The sequence below is a fragment of the Hemitrygon akajei genome, chromosome 3 (genome assembly GCF_048418815.1).
Source record: "Hemitrygon akajei chromosome 3, sHemAka1.3, whole genome shotgun sequence".
NCBI lineage: Eukaryota > Metazoa > Chordata > Chondrichthyes > Myliobatiformes > Dasyatidae > Hemitrygon > Hemitrygon akajei.
Window position 1 is genome coordinate 167,171,914 of NC_133126.1, and position 22,229 is coordinate 167,194,142.

The following is a 22,229-nucleotide window of genomic DNA, read 5'->3' on the forward strand; positions in this document are numbered from 1 at the left end:
GTGGAATTTGTCCCAGCATAGTTATCAATTCATTTGTTTAACTCTGCTTTTTTCAGCGTTGTGCAACTTAAAAATTCAGTTTTCCCCCTCAATGAAGTGCATTAATGACTACTTCTAAGTCATTTCACTCTAGAAATTTGACTGTGCTTGAATCATCCAGGGGATGTATTCCCTGTATTTTGCTCCTTTCGGAGCATAGGAAGGGAATTCAGTCTACAACAGTCTGGGAACGAACATCATTAGTCACTGTAAGGGCAGCCCAGTTTTCAGAGAAGGTCTGGTGTGCCTCAACCACACTATACTGATGCATTGAGACATAGAGCCGTACAACATAGAAGCAGAATCTTCAGCCCATTATGTCCATGCCACACAATCAGCAACAGCCTCCCTCTTTCTATTTCTAATGGCACTTCCACCTCCTTCACCCCCCCCCCCCCCCACCGCTCCCATGTTCATCCATCTTCATTGGTTCCTAAGCAACAATTCACCCCTGAGATAGCAGGGTCCTCTGAATCTCCCAGCTCATCTGTCCAGTTATAAGAACATAAGAAATAGGAGCTATCTGGCCCATCAAGCCTGCCCCGCCATTCAATAAGATCATGGCTGATCTGTCCGTAAACTCAGCTCCATCTACCTGCCTTTTCCCCACAACCCTTAATTCCCCTTCTATGTAAAAACCTATCTAACTGTATCTTAAATATATTTATTGAAGAAGCCTCAACTGCTTCCCTGGGCAGAGAATTCCACAGATTCACCACTCTCGGGGAAAAACAGTTTCTGGTCATCTCCATCCTAAATCTTTTCCCCTGAATCTTGAGGCAACGTCCCCTAGTTCTAGTCTCACCTACCAATGGAAACAACTTTCCTGCTTCTATCTTATCTATCCCTTTCAAAATGTTGTATGTTTCTATAAGATCCCCTCTCATTCTTCTAAATTCCAGAGAGTACAGTCCCAGGAAACTCAGTCTCTCCTTATAGGTTAACCCCTTCATCTCTGGAATCAACCTGGTGAGCCTCTGCACTGCCTCCAAAGCCGGTATATCCTTCCTCAAGTATGGAGACCAGAACTGCACACAGTTCTTATGAAAGCCAAATTCTAATGCCGTCCCTTCTCCACTACTCCTGGCCACAATAAAGGACCAATCAGGCCAGTGGCCATGACCATTCTGGGCTCCTTACAAGGCTTGAGCAATATAGCTAGCTATACCCGAGTGTGTGGGCACAGCCGATGATTGCCTCAGGGGCCAGTGACAGAATCAGGCATCAGCTCCCTGCTGTGCTCTTCTCTGCCCACCCCCTTAACATAGTCAGATGTCTATGAATTTCAAGTTACTAAAACCATTGTGATAGATCAAGGGAAGTTAAATTGTGCCATGAAACTTTTCCTCAGTTATACCCAGACAGCGAGAATTGCACCAGACACCAATGTGAAAAACTATGGTTCACTTTTCTCAAGAATGCATAAATGCAACATTTGTGTTCTTGTGTGATTAATCTAAAAAATGCATAGACACGTTATTTTAGATAGATAGATAGATAGATAGATAGATACTTTATTCATCCCCATGGGGAAATTCAACTTTTTTCCAATGTCCCATACACTTGTTGTAGCAAAACTAATTACATACAATACTTAACTCAGTAAAAAAAAATATGATATGCATCTAAATCACCATCTCAAAAAGCATTAATAATAGCTTTAAAAAGTTCTTAAGTCCTGGCGGTAGAATTGTAAAGCCTAATGGCATTGGGGAGTATTGACCTCTTCATCCTGTCTGAGGAGCATTGCATCGATAGTAACCTGTCACTGAAACTGCTTCTCTGTCTCTGGATGGTACTATGTAGAGGATGTTCAGAGTTTTCCATAATTGACCGTAGCCTACTCAGCGCCCTTCGCTCAGCTACCGATGTTAAACTCTCCAGTACTTTGCCCACGACAGAGCCCGCCTTCCTTACCAGCTTATTAAGACGTGAGGCGTCCCTCTTCTTAATGCTTCCTCCCCAACACGCCACCACAAAGAAGAGGGCGCTCTCCACAACTGACCTATAGAACATCTTCAGCATCTCACTACAGACATTGAATGACGCCAACCTTCTTAGGAAGTACATTCGACTCTGTGCCTTCCTGCACAAGGCATCTGTGTTGGCAGTCCAGTCTAGCTTCTCGTCTAACTGTACTCCCAGATACTTGTAGGTCTTAACCTGCTCCACACATTCTCCATTAATGATCACTGGCTCCATATGAGGCCTAGATCTCCTAAAGTCCACCACCATCTCCTTGGTCTTGGTGATATTGAGACGCAGGTAGTTTGAGTTGCACCATATCACAAAGTCCTGTATTAGTTTCCTATACTCCTCCTCCTGTCCATTCCTGACACACCCCACTATGGCCGTGTCATCAGCGAACTTCTGCACATGGCAGGACTCTGAGTTATATTGGAAGTCTGATGTGTACAGGGTGAACAGGACCGGAGAGAGTACGGTTCCCTGCGGCGCCCCTGTGCTGCTGACCACCGTGTCAGACCTACAGTCTCCCAACCGCACATACTGAGGTCTATCTGTCAAGTAGTCCACTATCCAATCCACCATGTGAGAGTCTACTCCCATCTCCGTTAGTTTGTGCCTTAAGATCTTGGGCTGGATGGTGTTAAAGGCACTAGAGAAGTCAAGGAATGTAATCCTCACAGCACAACTGACCCCCTCTAGGTGAAAGAGTGATTTGTGCAGCAAATACGTGATAGCATCCTCCACTCCCACCTTCTCCTTATACGCAAACTGAAGAGGATCCTGGGCGTGCCTGGTTTGTGGCCTCAGATTCTGTATTATCAGCCGCTCCATGGTCTTCATCACGTGCGACGTCAAGGCAACAGGTCTGAAGTCATTCAACTCCTTTAGTTGTGGTTTCTTCGGTACCGGGACAATGCAGGATGTTTTCCACTGTCTAGTTACTCTTCTCTGCTCCAGGCTCATGTTGAAGATGCGCTGTAGTGGTTCTCCCAGCTCAGTCGCACAGGCCCTCAGTAATCGTGGGGAAACACCATCCGGTCCAGCCGCCTTGCTGGTACAGATCTTCCTCAGTTGACCTTCCACCTGTGCAGCCATAATCCTGGGCGTGGGCAAGGTCTCCTGTGAGTGGCTATTTTCCTGTGAGGGAAGTAAGCCTGGTGTGGATTTCTGCGGTGAGGATGAGATTGAGCTGTCGAACCTGTTGAAGAAGTTGTTCAGCTGGTTCGCTTTCTCCACATCTCCACTTATGTTCGCCCTCCGCTTTGCACCGCATCCGGTGATGATCTTCATCCCATCCCACACCTCCTTCATGCTTTTTTTCTGCAGCTTTTGTTCTAGCTTCCTCCTATACTGCTCCTTTGCCCCCCTTATCTGTACTCTGAGTTCCTTCTGAACTCTTTTAAGCTCCAACCGATCACCATCTTTAAAGGCCCTCTTCTTCTGGTTTAGGAGGCCTTTGATGTGACTAGTGATCCAGGGCTTATTATTGGGATAGCAGCGAACAGTTCTAACAGGGACAACTGCATCCACACAAAAGTTAATATAGTCCGTTGTGCATTCAGTGACCTCCTCAACGCCCCCACAGAGCCCCCCTTGCAGTACATCCCAGTTAGTAGTACCGAAGCAGTCTCTCAGGGCCTGTTCAGCTTCAGGAGTCCACTTCCTAAAAGAGCGTGTGGTAGTGGGATGCCTCATCACAATAGATTTATATCTGGGCTGTAACAAAACTAGGTTGTGATCAGCTTTCCCCAATGAAGGCAGTGGGGAATATAGAATACTAAAGATTAAAGATTAAAGATATAGAATACCTGTTGTGCCTTTGTGAGTTGATTTAGCTTGGATCTGAGCTGAAAGGCAATTTGAATACTCAGAATTCTGCATTATGAAAATGCCCTCCAATTCCATTGCATCAACACTGCAGCGGTGTAGGGTCTAAAGAGTCAAAACCTGTATTTCTGCCAACAGAGTCATTGGTCAGTCTGTTGGTGCAGGAGTCCAGCACGTTTACAGAATTAAGAAAATGACAGTTTGAGACTTTTGAGCACAGTACATACCAGGTAACATCAAGGACACCAGTGAGTGAGGGGAGGGGTGTGCTCTCAATCCATCAAGGATAATCAGAAGCACCAGTGAAACCAGGAGGAACATTCCAAAATCACTGCTCTTGGGTTGATTAATCATGGTCCCACCTGAAAATTTCAAGCAGAGATAGCTCAACTCCTGAAATGCTTGTGGTAAAGAATTTTTTCTAAGGCTTTCTAGGATAAGTGTTGGACTAGTTATTAGAAAGGGTCAGATACCCGAAAGGTAAAAAAAAAACTGCAGATGCTAAGAATTTGGAATTAAATAGAAAGTCTGTTTTTTTTATAAACAAAACCCTTTATCACTGATGTAAAACGTTAATTTTGCTTGACTCTCACACATATTGAGCATTTCAGAATTTTCTGCATTATTTAAGTTGAACAAGATGGACAACATGAAGTTGCATGTTGTTATAGCTTGCAAAACGTTCATTCCTTTGGAAGCTGGTGGGTAAGCTGTCCTTCCCTCTAAAACTGGATCTTGGGCTTCTTGATGGAGAGAGCTCAGACAGTCCATGTTGGCAGCAACATCTCCAGCTCCATCACACTCAGCACTGTTCCCCCCAGGGCTGGATGTTCAGCCTATTGCTGACACACGACTGCACTGCCAGATCCAGCTCTAACCACATCATTAAGTTCGCTAATGACACAACAGCAGTTAGCCTCGTCAGAAACAATGATGAGTCGATGTACAGCAAGGATGTGGAGTGGCTTGTGGATGGATGTGAACACAACAACTTGAATCTCAATGTGGAGAAGACTAAAGAGATGACTATATACTTCAGGAAGGTGCAGGCTGGCCACTCCTAATACACATCCATGGCTCCTCCCTACAGAGAGTTGGGAGCACCGAGTTTCTTGGAGTGCACACCACAAATGATCTCACCTAGTCCTTCCATACCACCATTTTAGTTAAGAGAGCACAGCAGCACCTCCACCTCCCGAGGAGACTGTGGCAAGCAAGGCTCACCACTCCCATTCTAAGCACATTCCACCTGAGCACCATCGAGAGAGTCCTGACTAGCTCTATCACTGTCTGGTATGGGAATCGCAAATCACCTAACTCCAAGGCCTTGCAGCTTATTGTGAGGACTGCTGAAAGAATCATCGTTGTCTCTTTCCCCACCCCCTTTCATTCAGGACATACACCAGAGATGCTGCATTGTCGAAGACCCCTCCCGTTCGACCCACAATCGCTTTGACCTCTTACCATCAGGCAGTATAAGAACAAGGATTGGTAGGCTGAGTAATACTTCCCCCAGACTGAGAGATTTCTGAACACCCTTCTACCACTCAGTACATATCACTTATAATATCCAACAGCAGTAATGCAATTATATATTTAATTACATATCATATGTGCACTTTATGTCAGCATGGAAATCTACTGAATAGTTTTTCATCTGTTAATATTATTGTGTTATAATTATTTTATGAGCTCTATGCAATATATGTACTGTGTTTTGCACTTTGGTCCCTAAAGAACGGTTTGACATTTAGCAACTTACATGTGTGCAATAAAATGACAATAAACTTGAATTTGAACTTCCTTGTTAATCAAATGATAGGCTAAAGAATTATTCATATTTACATCCATTTTCTATTCAATCTGAGAGTATTCTACTCAAATACTGCTCACGTTTACCATTTTATGTTCAAACTTAGATTTATTTTTGCGCAAATATTTTGGAAGATATTATTCAGATAATAAGTAACAGTTGTGAAAATTCTGCACCTTAATGTTCTTGCCGTATACAATATGTTTAGAAAAACCCAAACTTTAAAGAAGATTATTCAGAACCTAGTAAGCAAAATGTTAGGAATATCACCAAGAAATCATAGATGATAATGCTGCAGACTTTGATTAATGTTTGGCATGAAGAGAGTAGTCAGACTCCTTGAGCCTGGCTGTATATTTTTCCCAGGTTTTCCCTGGGTTGAAATGTATAATACCAGAGGGCATGGATTTTAGGTGAAGGGACCGGGATAATTTCAAAAGAGATGTGAGGGGCAAGTTTTTTACAGAGTGGTAGGTGCCTGGAATGTGCTGCCTGAGGTGATGGTAGAGGCAGGTACATCAGGGACTTTTAATCGACTTCTAGATAGGCAAATGAATGTGACAGAAATGGAAGTGGTTAGTTTTGTTGGCCATTTGATTACTAATTTAGTTGGTTCAGCACTACATTGTGGGCTGAAGGGCCTGTACCTGTGCTGTACTGTTCTATGTCCTATGCTCTATGGAGAATAATGCTTTTTAATGAAAACGTGCAGGTTTAAGAAGCTGGATGGCTAGAGAATTAAAACAGTTTCTGTTAAACCACTCAGCTCCAAGATTCTTTGGATCAATGAATGACAACCTCTCTGCTGTGGCAGCTTTACTTTGATCTAAGTTTTGCCCGCTCAGCTTCCTGAGCCTTACTTTGAATTTAAATCAGGAGGCTAAAGAAATTTGGCATGATTTACCAATTTTTATTGATGCACCATAGAAAGCATTCTGTCCGATGCATAACTGCTCTCTGCACGTGCCTCAGTAAAGCAGCCACCCACCCTGGACCTTCTCTCTTCTCCCCTCTCCTGTTAGACAGAATATACAAACAGGCTCAAGGACAGCTTCTATCCCAATGATATAAGACTATTATAGAGTCCTTAGTATAATAAGATGGACTCTTGGCCTCACAATCTACCGCGCTATGATCTTGCATTTTATCATTTACCTGCACCGCCCTTTTTCGGTAGTTTTTACACTTTATTCAGCATTGTTATTATTTTACCTTATTCTAGCTCAATTACATTCTGTGAAGATTTGATCTGAATGAATAGCATGCAAGACAAGCTTTTCAGTTACAATGTGATAATAATAAACTAATATCGATACCAATACTTGCCTGTAAATATTGCTTTCCTATTTTTGCTATGAATGTCCATTATTACAATATCACTTTAGCATAAATAGAAAGAAGATTGAAATACATCATAGTACAACTGAAATAGTGATTCTCTGCTGTATTTGATTTTAACACCGTTCATTCAGATCTGATATATAGATTTAAGATAAATTTTCTAACCATTAAAAGAAATTTCACGACATTTTGCTTTGTCATATTACGTGTAAATTGTTATTTTCGAAATGTTTCATGATGTTAGCTGGTATAATTACTTTCTTTGAGTAACTGAAATGATTGCATTTCACCATTGCAATATGACTTTGTATCATACTGAAAGTTCCCTGCAGCTCCAATAAAATTATTGTCATCATTGTTTCACTGAATGTTAATCTGACAGGTGTCTTTAAAGAAACTATGACAACAGCACAGATTAAAATAGATTGAGTGAGTCACAGCTGCCAGTACCATATGGAAACAGGGGATAGAGTCCCTTCTAATCATGTTTAAGAGTATTATTAACATAACTTTTAACCTTAACTGTACCTCATAACAGATGCCAATAAACCATTCACCCATTAAACACCATATTTGATTTTCCTTTACATTAGTTTCAATGCTTTTGTTTCCAAAAGCATCTCCTATGGAGCAACCCAAAGAAGAATGACAATAGAATGCATGTCAAATAAGAGTACACGCTGTTTTAAAGTTATCTGCTCTCTGAGTGGTCTGATGTCCCACATATTGTAGAGAGGGTCCGAGGTTGTAATCACATCCATACAGAGTAACTGATCTTGGTCTGGGCATCAGCTGGTACTCTACAAATAGTCTGGGCAAAGGAGGACAGACATTTTCCCTTTTTCATGCTCATGACGGTTGATCTCTGCTAGTTGTCCCAGATTATAGGATTGAGCTACAAAGTAATGTCTCTTTCCATTTACTCTCTAGACATCAGCACGCAGAACATGCTTAGGAGAGGGCTTCCTATGTCTGAGGTATAAAGAGATTAAAATGAAAAAGGATGCTAAAAATGGACAAAGTATTAAAATCATTACACAGATTTGACCTTTACAAGTTCACTCTCTGTTCCACGTTTGCTTCACATTCACAATAAAAAACAAAATAAAAAGAACTGAAGCACAAAAGACTGCTCTGAAATTTGAAAATGACTAATGATAAGGAGATACCACTACGATGTCAAGACAACAACCTTACCCTCGATATCAGCAAAACAAAAGGGCTGGCCATTGGCTACAGGAAGGGGGACAGTGCATACACTCCTGTTTATATCAAAGATGCTGATGTTGAGAGGGTTGAAAGCTTCAAATTCTATAGTGATCCTGGTCCATCTACATTCATGCCATGGCCACTAAAGCTCGCCTATTCCTCTACTCCTCAGGAGGCTAGAGAAATGTGGCCTTTCCCCTTTGACTCTGACTAATTTTTATTGATGCACCATAGAAAGCATTGTATCCAGATGTATCATGGCTTGAATTAGCAATTGCTCTGCCCATGACCACAAGAAACTACAGGAAGTGTGGATATAGCTCAACACATCACAGAAACCAGCTTCCCTTCCCAGAATTCTCTCTGCACTTTTGCTGTCTTGGCCAACCAGCCAACGTAACCAAAGAAACACACACAAAATGCTGGAGGAACTCAGCAGGTCAGGCAGCATCTATGGAAAAGAGTAAACAATTGCTGTTTCAGGCCGAGACCCTTCTTTAAGACTGAGTGTCAGCCCAAAATGTCAACTGTTTACTCTTTTCCATAGGTGCTACCTGACCTGTGTTGCAAAATGTGACCCAAGTCATTCTCTTTTATCCCCTCTCCCATCAGACAGAAGATTTTAAATATCTGAAAGCGAATACCATCAGGCTCAAAGACAGCTTCTATCCTGCTGTTTTAAGACTATTGACTGTTCTCCCAGTATGGTAAGATGGTCTGTTGACCTCACAACCTACCTTGTTTCGTTGCACCTTATTGTCTACCTGCACTGCACTCTCTCTGTAACTGTAACACTTCATGCTTCACTCTGTTATTGGTTTACCTTGACACACTGTTATAATGACTTGATCTGTATGAATGGTATGCAATATACATTTTTCACTGAATTCCGGTATATGTAACAATAATAAGCCAATATACCAATTTACCAAAGTTACAGAGTGATTTTTATTTCACCATTCTGGACAATACCCTGGAAAAAATTGCTCTCAAATCCTTCTTAGCTGGTCCTTTGGAATCCAAAGGTCCTTTGCTCTCACTCTACTTCTCTGGAATTTGAGATGACTGATAGGACTGATTTAACAGTCAAGGACTGTGCCGCAGATGGGGTGTCCCAACTCCCAGAGTCCCATGGATGGGTGGATGATTAGGTAGCGAGATGGTATGCTACCACGCTAGATTTCTATATGCTCACAATAAATGAACTCAGTTTCCATTTGAAGGCCCCTTCCCCATTTTGAGTGGTCAAGGGCAAGGAATTTACAAGTCAATAGAGATGTTACATCTTCAGCATGTTCAAAGATTCATCAGTGAAACCAATGAACATATTAGTCATTGACTTCATAAGGTCATGCTTGGACCCATAAAAATAATCTGACTCTTTCCCAGTCAAAAGACCATAAGACAATAAAATAAAATGAGCAGATTTAGGCCATTCAGCCTATCAAGTCTGGTCTGCCATTTCATCATGGCTGATCCATTTTCCTCTCAACCCCATTCTCTTGTCTGCTCCTTGTAACCTTTCATGCCCTGACTTATCAAGGAACTATCAACCTCCACCTTAAATACACCCAATGCCCAGTGACCTGGACTCCAGAGCCACCTGTGGCAATACATTCCACAGATTCACGACACTCTGGCTAAAGAATTTCCTCCTCATCTCTTGCTAAATGGACATCTCTCTACTCTGAGGCTGTGCCTTCTAGTTCTGGACTCCCCCAATATAGAAAACATCTACTCCACGTCAACTCTAAATAGGCCTTTCAACATTCGACAGGATTCAAAGAAATCCCTCCTCATTCTTCTAAATTCCAGTGAGTAAAGGCCCAGAGCCATCATTATTCTTCATACAATAAGCTTTTCATTCCTGGAATCATTCTTGTGAACCTCCTTTGAACCCTTTCCAATGTCAGCACTTTCTTTCTTAAATAAGGGGCTCAAAACTGCTCACAACACTCCAAGTAAGGCCTCGCCAACACCTTAAAAAGCCTCAGCATTACATCCTTGCTTTTATATTCTAGTCCTCTCAAAATGAATGCTAACATTGCATTTGCCTTCCTCACCACCAACTTAACCTACAAATTAATCTTTAGGTAATCCTACATGAGGACTCCCAGGTCCATTTGCACACTGGATTTTTGAATTTTCTCCCAGTTTACAAAATAGACTACGCCTTTATTCCTTCATGACACTGTATTACATTTTTCATCGCTTTGTCCATTCTCCTAATCTGTCCAAGTCCTTCTGCAGCCTCTCTGCTTCCTCAACACTACCTGCCTCTCCACGTATCCTCATATCATCACGAACTTGGCCAGAAAGTATTCAATTCTGTCATTGAAATTAATGATATACAACGTAAAAAGAAGGGGTCCCAACACTGACCCCTGCAGAACACCACTAGTCACCAGCAGCCAATCAAAAAAGGTTTTCTTTATTTCCACTCTTTGCCTCTTGCCGAAGAACCAATGCTCTATCCATGCCAGAGTCTTTCCTATAATACCACGGGCTGTTATGTCATTGAGCAGTCTCATGGGCGGCACCTTGTCAAAGGCCTTTTGAAAATCCAAGTACAAAATATCCACTGATTCTCCTTTGTCTATCCTGCTTGTTATTTCCTCAAAGAATTCTAACAGATTCCTCAGGTAAGATTTTCCCTTAAGGAAACCATGCTGACTATCTCTGGTAATGTCTGCTTCCAATCAACTTAGGCAAGCTTCTCTCTCATGTTTTTGTGATTCCCTTTACTCCACTATAATACTAATGCAGCTCACTAGCTTCTCCCCCTCAAATTGCAGGGTAAAATCTATCATATTATGATCACCGACTCCTAAGGGTTCCTTTACCTTAAGCTCCCTACCAAATCTAGTTCATTACACAACACCCAATCCAGAATAGCTGATCCCCTAGTGGGCTCAACCACAAGCAGCTCTAAAAACCCATCTTGTAGGCATTCTACAAATTCTCTATCTTGCGATCCAGCATCTACCTGCATATTGAAATCCCCATGAACATTGTAACATTGTCCATTCAACATGCCTTTTCTATCTCCCATTGTAATTTGTAGCCCACATCCTTGATTCTGGTCAGAGTCCTGTATACAACTCCCATTAGGGTCTTTTTACCCTTGCAGTTTCTTAACTCTACCCCAAGGATTCTTTATCTTCTAATCCTATGTCACCTCTTCCTAAGGATTTGATTTCAATTTTTACAAACAGAGCAACACAGCCCCCTCTGCTTATCTACCTGCCCTTCTGATGCAATCTGTATTCTCGTATGCTAAGCTCCTATAATCCTCTTTCAGCCACAACTCAGTGATGCCCACAATGTCATACCTGTGAATCTCCAACTGCGCTGCAAGATCATCTAGCTAATTCTGTATACTATGTGCATTCAAACACAACACCTTAAGTCCTATATTCATCACCTTTTTTTTATTTTGTCTCCCTTTTACACTGCAATTCATACCCCACTGCCTGCAATTTTGCCCTGTCATCTGCCCGTCCTTCCTGACAGTCTCACTCCACACTGCTTCTGCTTGTAAACCAACAACAGTATTCTCAACCCAATCACTCTGGTTCCTATCCTTCTGTCAAATTATTTTAAACCCTCCCCAACAGCTCTAGAAAATCTGCCTGCAAGGATATTGGCCCCCCTCAGGTTCAGGTGTAACCTGACCCTTTTGTATAGGTCATACCTTCTCCAGAAGAGATCCCAATATTCCAGAAATCTGAAACTCTTCCCCCCCCCCCCCACACCAATTTCTCAGCCATGTATTGCTCTGCCAAATCTTCCTATTCATACCCTCTCTGGTGCTTAGCACTGACAGCAATCCAGGGATTGCTACCCTGGAGGTCTGACCTTTCAGCTTTCTACCTAGCTCCCTAAATTTTCCCTTCAGGACCTCCTTCCTTTTCCTACCCGTGCCAGTGGTGCCAATACATCCGGAGAATTCTGGCTGCTCACCCTTTCCCTTTGGATTGCCGTGGACCTGATCCGAGATGTCCCTGACCCTGGCTCCTGGATTGCAATATATCATCAAGATGTTTCAATTGTGTCCATAGAATCTCACGTCTACTGACATTGGGATCTGAAGGAGGTACTGCTTCAAGGTAGCAACATCCACCATCAAACATTCACACCATCTGGGCCATGTCATGTAGACCACTAGGTCCACTCTAATCACTTTGCACTACAGTAGACACACTTTTTCATTCTAACTGCTTATTTTTCTTGTAAATATTTTATATAATTATGTTTAATTTATGTTTTTCCTGTGAATGCAGTTTATATGTGCCTGATATGCTGCTGCTGCTAGTGAGTTTTTTATTGTCAGGAACCATTATTTTTGCAGGGTAAGTTGAACAACAGGGCAGGATGACAGGGAAAGTCGAGCATAACACCCATTTGTTCATACTTGGGAGAGCCAGGAGACCTTTCAGCAGTTATTGCATCTTCATTTGCCTCCTTGAAAATTGTCTGGAACTTCATTGGAATGGCCACCTCTTCCCATACCCACTGGAAATAAGATAGTGAACTTGCAACCACAGTTCCTCACTGCCACATAGTAGAATTTCATTAAGGATACCATCAGTCCCAAAGACTTATCAGTCAGGGCTGGTGGCCAGGCTGCAGCTCATGAAATTCCATCATTTGCAATGGCTAAACACATCCAGGTTCTGACAGGATATTAAGACCACTAATTAGAATGTTAAGACCTCCAAAATGTTCATTTACCCCTTTCAAGGAAAAAAAGCTGCCAAATTTGAGAAGGATTCTCCAAGAATGCAATCACGTTCTTAATTTTAGAATTGCATCAATGTCTCGGCAATTTATATAATGTTTAATGAGGAAAGGACCTGTCCCCAGCAATGATTGACATTATAATGACTCTACAACAGGTAAGTTAAAACTGCCCAACACGTCACTTACACCAGCTTACCCACCATCAAAGTCACCTATACAGAAAGGTGCCAGAAAAGAGCCAGCAATATCACGAAGGATCCCACCAACCCTCGGACTGTTTGTCCCACACCCATCAGGGAGGAGGATACGCAGCACCCAAAGCAGGAGCACCTGATTCAAAAGCAGTTACTTCCCACAAACCATCAGGCTGATCAACACCCGCTAACCCACACCACCCTCTCACTGACCCAAACCACCCACCCACTAACCCACACCACCCTCTCACTGACCCAAACCACCCACCCACTAACCCACACCACCCTCTCACTGACCCAAACCACCCACCCACTAACCCACACCACCCTCTCACTGACCCAAACCACCCACCCACTAACCCACACCACCCTCTCACTGACCCAAACCACCCACCCACTAACCCACACCACCCTCTCACTGACCCAAACCACCCACCCACTAACCCACACCACCCTCTCACTGACCCAAACCACCCACCCACTAACCCACACCACCCTCTCACTGACCCAAACCACCCACCCGCTAACCCACACCACCCTCTCACTGACCCAAACCACCCACCCGCTAACCCACACCACCCTCTCACTGACCCAAACCCACCCACCCACTAACCCACACCACCCTCTCACTGACCCAAACCACCCACCCACTAACCCACACCACCCTCTCACTGACCCAAACCACCCACCCGCTAACCCACACCACCCTCTCACTGACCCAAACCACCCACCCGCTAACCCACACCACCCACTCACTAACCCTAACCACCCACTCACTAACCCACACCACCCTCTCACTAACCCACACTACCCACCCGCTAACCCACACCACCCTCTCACTGACCCTAACCACCCATCTGCTAACCCACACCACCCTCTCACTGACCCTAACCACCCATCTGCTAACCCACACCACCCTCTCACTAACCCTAACCACCCATCCGCTAACCCACACCACCCTCTCACTAACCCACACCACCCACTCACTAACCCACACCACCCTCTCACTAACCCACACCACCCATCCGCTAACCCACACCACCCACCCGCTAACGCACACAACCCTCTCACTAACCCAAACCACCCATCCGCTAACCCACACCACCCACCCGCTAACCCACACCACCCTCTCACTAACCCACACCACCCACTCACTAACCCACACCACCCTCTCACTAACCCACACCACCCACCCGCTAACCCACACCACCCACTCGCTAACCCACACCACCCACCCGCTAACCCACACCACCCTCTCACTAACCCACACCACCCACCCGCTAACCCACACCACCCTCTCACTAACCCACACCACCCACTCACTAACCCACACCACCCTCTCACTAACCCACACCACCCACTCACTAACCCACACCACCCTCTCACTAACTCACACCACCCACCCGCTAACCCACACCACCCTCTCACTGACCCAAACCACCCACCCGCTAACCCACACCACCCTCTCACTGACCCAAACCACCCACCCGCTAACCCACACCACCCACTCACTGACCCAAACCACCCACCCGCTAACCCACACCACCCACTCACTAGCCCACACAACCCACCCGCTAACCCACACCACCCTCTCACTGACCCAAACCACCCACCCGCTAACCCACACCACCCTCTCACTAACCCAAACCACCCACCCGCTAACCCACACCACCCTCTCACTGACCCAAACCACCCACCCGCTAACCCACACCACCCTCTCACTGACCCAAACCACCCACCCACTAACCCACACCACCCTCTCACTGACCCAAACCACCCACCCGCTAACCCACACCACCCACTCACTAACCCTAACCACCCACTCACTAACCCACACCACCCTCTCACTGACCCAAACCACCCACCCACTAACCCACACCACCCTCTCACTGACCCAAACCACCCACCCGCTAACCCACACCACCCACTCACTAACCCTAACCACCCACTCACTAACCCACACCACCCTCTCACTAACCCACACCACCCACTCACTAACCCACACCACCCTCTCACTGACCCAAACCACCCACCCACTAACCCACACTACCCACCCCGCTAACCCACACCACCCACTCACTAACCCACACTACCCACCCGCTAACCCACACCACCCTCTCACTAACCCACACCACCCACCCGCTAACCCACACCACCCACTCACTAACCCACACCACCCACCCGCTAACCCACACCACCCAGCCGCTAACCCACACCACCCACCCGCTAACCCACACCACCCTCTCACTAACCCACACCACCCACCCGCTAACCCACACCACCCACTCACTAACCCACACCACCCACCCGCTAACCCACACCACCCACTCACTAACCCACACCACCCACCCGCTAACCCACACCACCCAGCCGCTAACCCACACCACCCACCCGCTAACCCACACCACCCTCTCACTAACCCACACCACCCACCCGCTAACCCACACCACCCACTCACTAACTCACACCACCCACCCGCTAACCCACACCACCCACTCACTAACCCACACCACCCACCCGCTAACCCACACCACCCACCCGCTAACGGACACCACCCTCTCACTAACCCACACCACCCACCCACTAACCCACACCACCCACTCACTAACCCACACCACCCTCTCACTAACCCACACCACCCACCCACTAACCCACACCACCCACCCGCTAACCCACACCACCCTCTCACTAACCCACACCACCCACCCACTAACCCACACCACCCACCCGCTAACCCACACCACCCACTCACTAACCCACACCACCCACCCGCTAACCCACACCACCCACCCACTAACCCACACCACCCACCCGCTAACCCACACCACCCACTCGCTAACCCACACCACCCTCTCACTAACCCACACCACCCACCCACTAACCCACACCACCCACCCGCTAACCCACACCACCCTCTCACTAACCCACACCACCCACTCACTAACCCACACCACCCTCTCACTAACCCACACCACCCACCCGCTAACCCACACCACCCACTCGCTAACCCACACCACCCACCCGCTAACCCACACCACCCTCTCACTAACCCACACCACCCACCCGCTAACCCACACCACCCTCTCACTAACCCACACCACCCACTCACTAACCCACACCACCCTCTCACTAACCCACACCACCCACTCACTAACCCACACCACCCTCTCACTAACTCACACCACCCACCCGCTAACCCACACCACCCTCTCACTGACCCAAACCACCCACCCGCTAACCCACACCACCCTCTCACTGACCCAAACCACCCACCCGCTAACCCACACCACCCACTCACTAACCCACACCACCCTCTCACTAACCCACACTACCCACTCACTAACCCACACCACCCACCCGCTAACCCACACTACCCACCCGCTAACCCACACCACCCTCTCACTAACCCACACCACCCACCCGCTAACCCACACCACCCACTCACTAACCCACACTACCCACCCGCTAACCCACACCACCCTCTCACTGACCCAAACCACCCACCCGCTAACCCACACCACCCACTCACTAGCCCACACAACCCACCCGCTAACCCACACCACCCTCTCACTGACCCAAACCACCCACCCGCTAACCCACACCACCCTCTCACTAACCCAAACCACCCACCCGCTAACCCACACCACCCTCTCACTGACCCAAACCACCCACCCGCTAACCCACACCACCCTCTCACTGACCCAAACCACCCACCCACTAACCCACACCACCCTCTCACTGACCCAAACCACCCACCCGCTAACCCACACCACCCACTCACTAACCCTAACCACCCACTCACTAACCCACACCACCCTCTCACTGACCCAAACCACCCACCCACTAACCCACACCACCCTCTCACTGACCCAAACCACCCACCCGCTAACCCACACCACCCACTCACTAACCCTAACCACCCACTCACTAACCCACACCACCCTCTCACTAACCCACACCACCCACTCACTAACCCACACCACCCTCTCACTGACCCAAACCACCCACCCACTAACCCACACTACCCACCCGCTAACCCACACCACCCACTCACTAACCCACACTACCCACCCGCTAACCCACACCACCCTCTCACTAACCCACACCACCCACCCGCTAACCCACACCACCCACTCACTAACCCACACCACCCACCCGCTAACCCACACCACCCAGCCGCTAACCCACACCACCCACCCGCTAACCCACACCACCCTCTCACTAACCCACACCACCCACCCGCTAACCCACACCACCCACTCACTAACCCACACCACCCACCCGCTAACCCACACCACCCACTCACTAACCCACACCACCCACCCGCTAACCCACACCACCCAGCCGCTAACCCACACCACCCACCCGCTAACCCACACCACCCTCTCACTAACCCACACCACCCACCCGCTAACCCACACCACCCACTCACTAACTCACACCACCCACCCGCTAACCCACACCACCCACTCACTAACCCACACCACCCACCCGCTAACCCACACCACCCACCCGCTAACGGACACCACCCTCTCACTAACCCACACCACCCACCCACTAACCCACACCACCCACTCACTAACCCACACCACCCTCTCACTAACCCACACCACCCACCCACTAACCCACACCACCCACCCGCTAACCCACACCACCCTCTCACTAACCCACACCACCCACCCACTAACCCACACCACCCACCCGCTAACCCACACCACCCACTCACTAACCCACACCACCCACCCGCTAACCCACACCACCCACCCACTAACCCACACCACCCACCCGCTAACCCACACCACCCACTCACTAACCCACACCACCCACCCGCTAACCCACACCACCCTCTCACTAACCCACACCACCCACCCACTAACCCACACCACCCACCCGCTAACCCACACCACCCACTCACTAACCCACACCACCCACCCGCTAACCCACACCACCCACCCACTAGCCCACACCACCCACTCACTAACCCACACCACCCTCTCACTGACCCAAACCACCCACCCACTAACCCACACCACCCTCTCACTGACCCAAACCACCCACCCACTAACCCACACCACCCTCTCACTGACCCAAACCACCCACCCGCTAACCCACACCACCCTCTCACTGACCCAAACCACCCACCCACTAACCCACACTACCCACCCACTAACCCACACCACCCACTCACTAACCCACACCACCCACCCGCTAACCCACACCACCCTCTCACTAACCCACACCACCCACCCACTAACCCACACCACCCACCCGCTAACCCACACCACCCACTCGCTAACCCACACCAACCACCCGCTAACCCACACCACCCACTCACTAACCCACACCACCCACCCGCTAACCCACACCACCCTCTCACTAACCCACACCACCCACCCACTAACCCACACCACCCACCCGCTAACCCACACCACCCACTCACTAACCCACACCACCCACCCGCTAACCCACACCACCCACCCACTAGCCCACACCACCCACTCACTAACCCACACCACCCTCTCACTGACCCAAACCACCCACCCACTAACCCACACCACCCTCTCACTGACCCAAACCACCCACCCACTAACCCACACCACCCTCTCACTGACCCAAACCACCCACCCGCTAACCCACACCACCCTCTCACTGACCCAAACCACCCACCCACTAACCCACACTACCCACCCACTAACCCACACCACCCACTCACTAACCCACACCACCCACCCGCTAACCCACACCACCCACCCGCTAACCCACACCACCCTCTCACTAACCCACACCACCCACCCACTAACCCACACCACCCACTCACTAACCCACACCACCCACCCGCTAACCCACACCACCCACCCACTAACCCACACCACCCACCCGCTAACCCACACCACCCACTCACTAACCCACACCACCCACCCGCTAACCCACACCACCCTCTCACTAACCCACACCACCCACCCACTAACCCACACCACCCACCCGCTAACCCACACCACCCACTCACTAACCCACACCACCCACCCGCTAACCCACACCACCCTCTCACTAACCCACACCACCCACCCGCTAACCCACACCACCCACTCACTAACTCACACCACCCACCCGCTAACCCATACCACCCACCCGCTAACGGACACCACCCTCTCACTAACCCACACCACCCACCCACTAACCCACACCACCCACTCACTAACCCACACCACCCTCTCACTAACCCACACCACCCACCCACTAACCCACACCACCCACCCGCTAACCCACACCACCCTCTCACTAACCCACACCACCCACCCACTAACCCACACCACCCACCCGCTAACCCACACCACCCACTCACTAACCCACACCACCCACCCGCTAACCCACACCACCCACCCACTAACCCACACCACCCACCCGCTAACCCACACCACCCACTCACTAACCCACACCACCCACCCGCTAACCCACACCACCCTCTCACTAACCCACACCACCCACCCACTAACCCACACCACCCACCCGCTAACCCACACCACCCACTCACTAACCCACACCACCCACCCGCTAACCCACACCACCCACCCACTAGCCCACACCACCCACTCACTAACCCACACCACCCTCTCACTGACCCAAACCACCCACCCACTAACCCACACCACCCTCTCACTGACCCAAACCACCCACCCACTAACCCACACCACCCTCTCACTGACCCAAACCACCCACCCGCTAACCCACACCACCCTCTCACTGACCCAAACCACCCACCCACTAACCCACACTACCCACCCACTAACCCACACCACCCTCTCACTAACCCACACCACCCACCCGCTAACCCACACCACCCACTCGCTAACGCACACCACCCACCCGCTAACCCACACCACCCTCTCACTAACCCACACCACCCACCCGCTAACCCACACCACCCACCCGCTAACCCACACCACCCTCTCACTAACCCACACCACCCTCTCACTAACCCACACCACCCACCCGCTAACCCACACCACCCACTCGCTAACCCACACCACCCACCCGCTAACCCACACCACCCACTCACTAACCCACACCACCCACCCGCTAACCCACACCACCCTCTCACTAACCCACACCACCCACCCGCTAGCCCACACCACCCACCCGCTAACCCACACCACCCACCCGCTAACCCACACCACCCTCTCACTAACCCACACCACCCACCCGCTAACCCACACCACCCACTCACTAACCCACACCACCCACTCGCTAACCCACACCACCCTCTCACTAACCCACACCACCCACCCGCTAACCCACACCACCCTCTCACTAACCCACACCACCCACCCGCTAACCCACACCACCCTCTCACTAACCCACACCACCCACCCGCTAACCCACACCACCCACTCACTAACCCACACCACCCTCTCACTAACCCACACCACCCACCCGCTAACCCACACCACCCACTCACTAACCCACACCACCCTCTCACTAACCCACACCACCCACCCGCTAACCCACACCACCCACCCGCTAACCCACACCACCCACCCACTAACCCACACCACCCACCCGCTAACCCACACCACCCACCCACTAACCCACACCACCCACTCACTAACCCACACCACCCACCCGCTAACCCACACCACCACAACTGCTTTATCATTGCCTTTCAGAGTCACCTTATGTACAGATACAGCTGTACCTAGCATCAATTTATATACATACAATCGGTCTATGTATATAAGCTAATCTTATGTATTTATATTTATTGTGTTTCTTTATTGTGTTCTTTATGCTTTTTCTGTTTTTTTAATGCTACATCAGATCTGGAGCAACAATTATTTTGTTCTCCTTTACACTTGTGTGCTGATGAATGGTAATAAACAAACCTGAATCGTGAATTAAGAAAGTCAGTAGCTCCCAGGAAACTACAAGAAGAAAGAAACAGACCAAGCAGCTGGAAGCATTGTTAAGTGTGTCAAATGGCAAATGTAAGCATTTTTTCTGGTGGTTGTCATTTTAATAGAAGGAAAGCCTTCCTTGCAAATGAATAAACAACAACTTATGCATGAGAACGGAATGCAATCTCAGACCAATGTTTATGGTTTACTCCTCACTTGAATCATATCAGCAGCAGCTACCTGGGAAATGAAATGTGCAGGAGTGGCTACCCGTGTGTTATCAATGATTTCGATCGAATTTAAATAATTTCTTGCAAGTAACAGACAAAAATACAGTTTTGTTGCATCATTATCGAGTAATATTTTGATGTTTACTCCCATGCTGTGCAGAAAATAGAATAAATATGAAATATCTTCAGTAAGTGTGCCCTTCAAACTCTTCCTCCAGCAAGTAATACATTTCATTCCTTGCAGTCCTGCCCAAGGTATTCTAGATAATTACTCCAAGCTTAAGTGAGACCACACCTTGGATAAACCTGTAGGTCTGGAGGTTTTGCAAATAGCTTTGCTGTGCAAGACACAGCTTGCCTATCACTCACATTCGAATTCTGTTCTAAGCTTGCAGGTAATTTGTTCTGGCAAAGACCAACAAAGCATAATTTGTCAGCCTGTACTTGGCTGGATTGGTGCTAATGGATGGAGGGAATAATTGTGTGAAGAAGCCCAAAGAATCATCCTCTGAGTTTGCCCAAGCCGTCCAAGGAATGCAATGTGCAGAGACGGATTTTCCACGTTACACTGGTGTCACTCAAATGGAGAAAATGTAACTATAAAGATAACAAAATATAAGTAGAATTCATAGCCCAAAGGAAAAAAAAGACAAACGTGTAGTATGTTTGAATAGGTTTTTGCTTTATTGCCTGCATGTTACACCACGGTTATATAGAATGTTCATATTGTTGCTACATCAGTTTTCACTTGATGGATTTCAGGGTGGACTGCAAAGTCAAATGAAGTTCATCAATCACTTAGCAGGTGATTCACTGATTCAATTTCATTTTTAGGCTGGAAACTGAGGCTGATACATTTGGTAAATTGGTAAACTGGCTTATTATTTTCACATGTACCAAGATACACTGAATTTGTTTTTGCATATCATATATACATGTTATTGTATCATATCAGTGCACTGAGGCAATACAA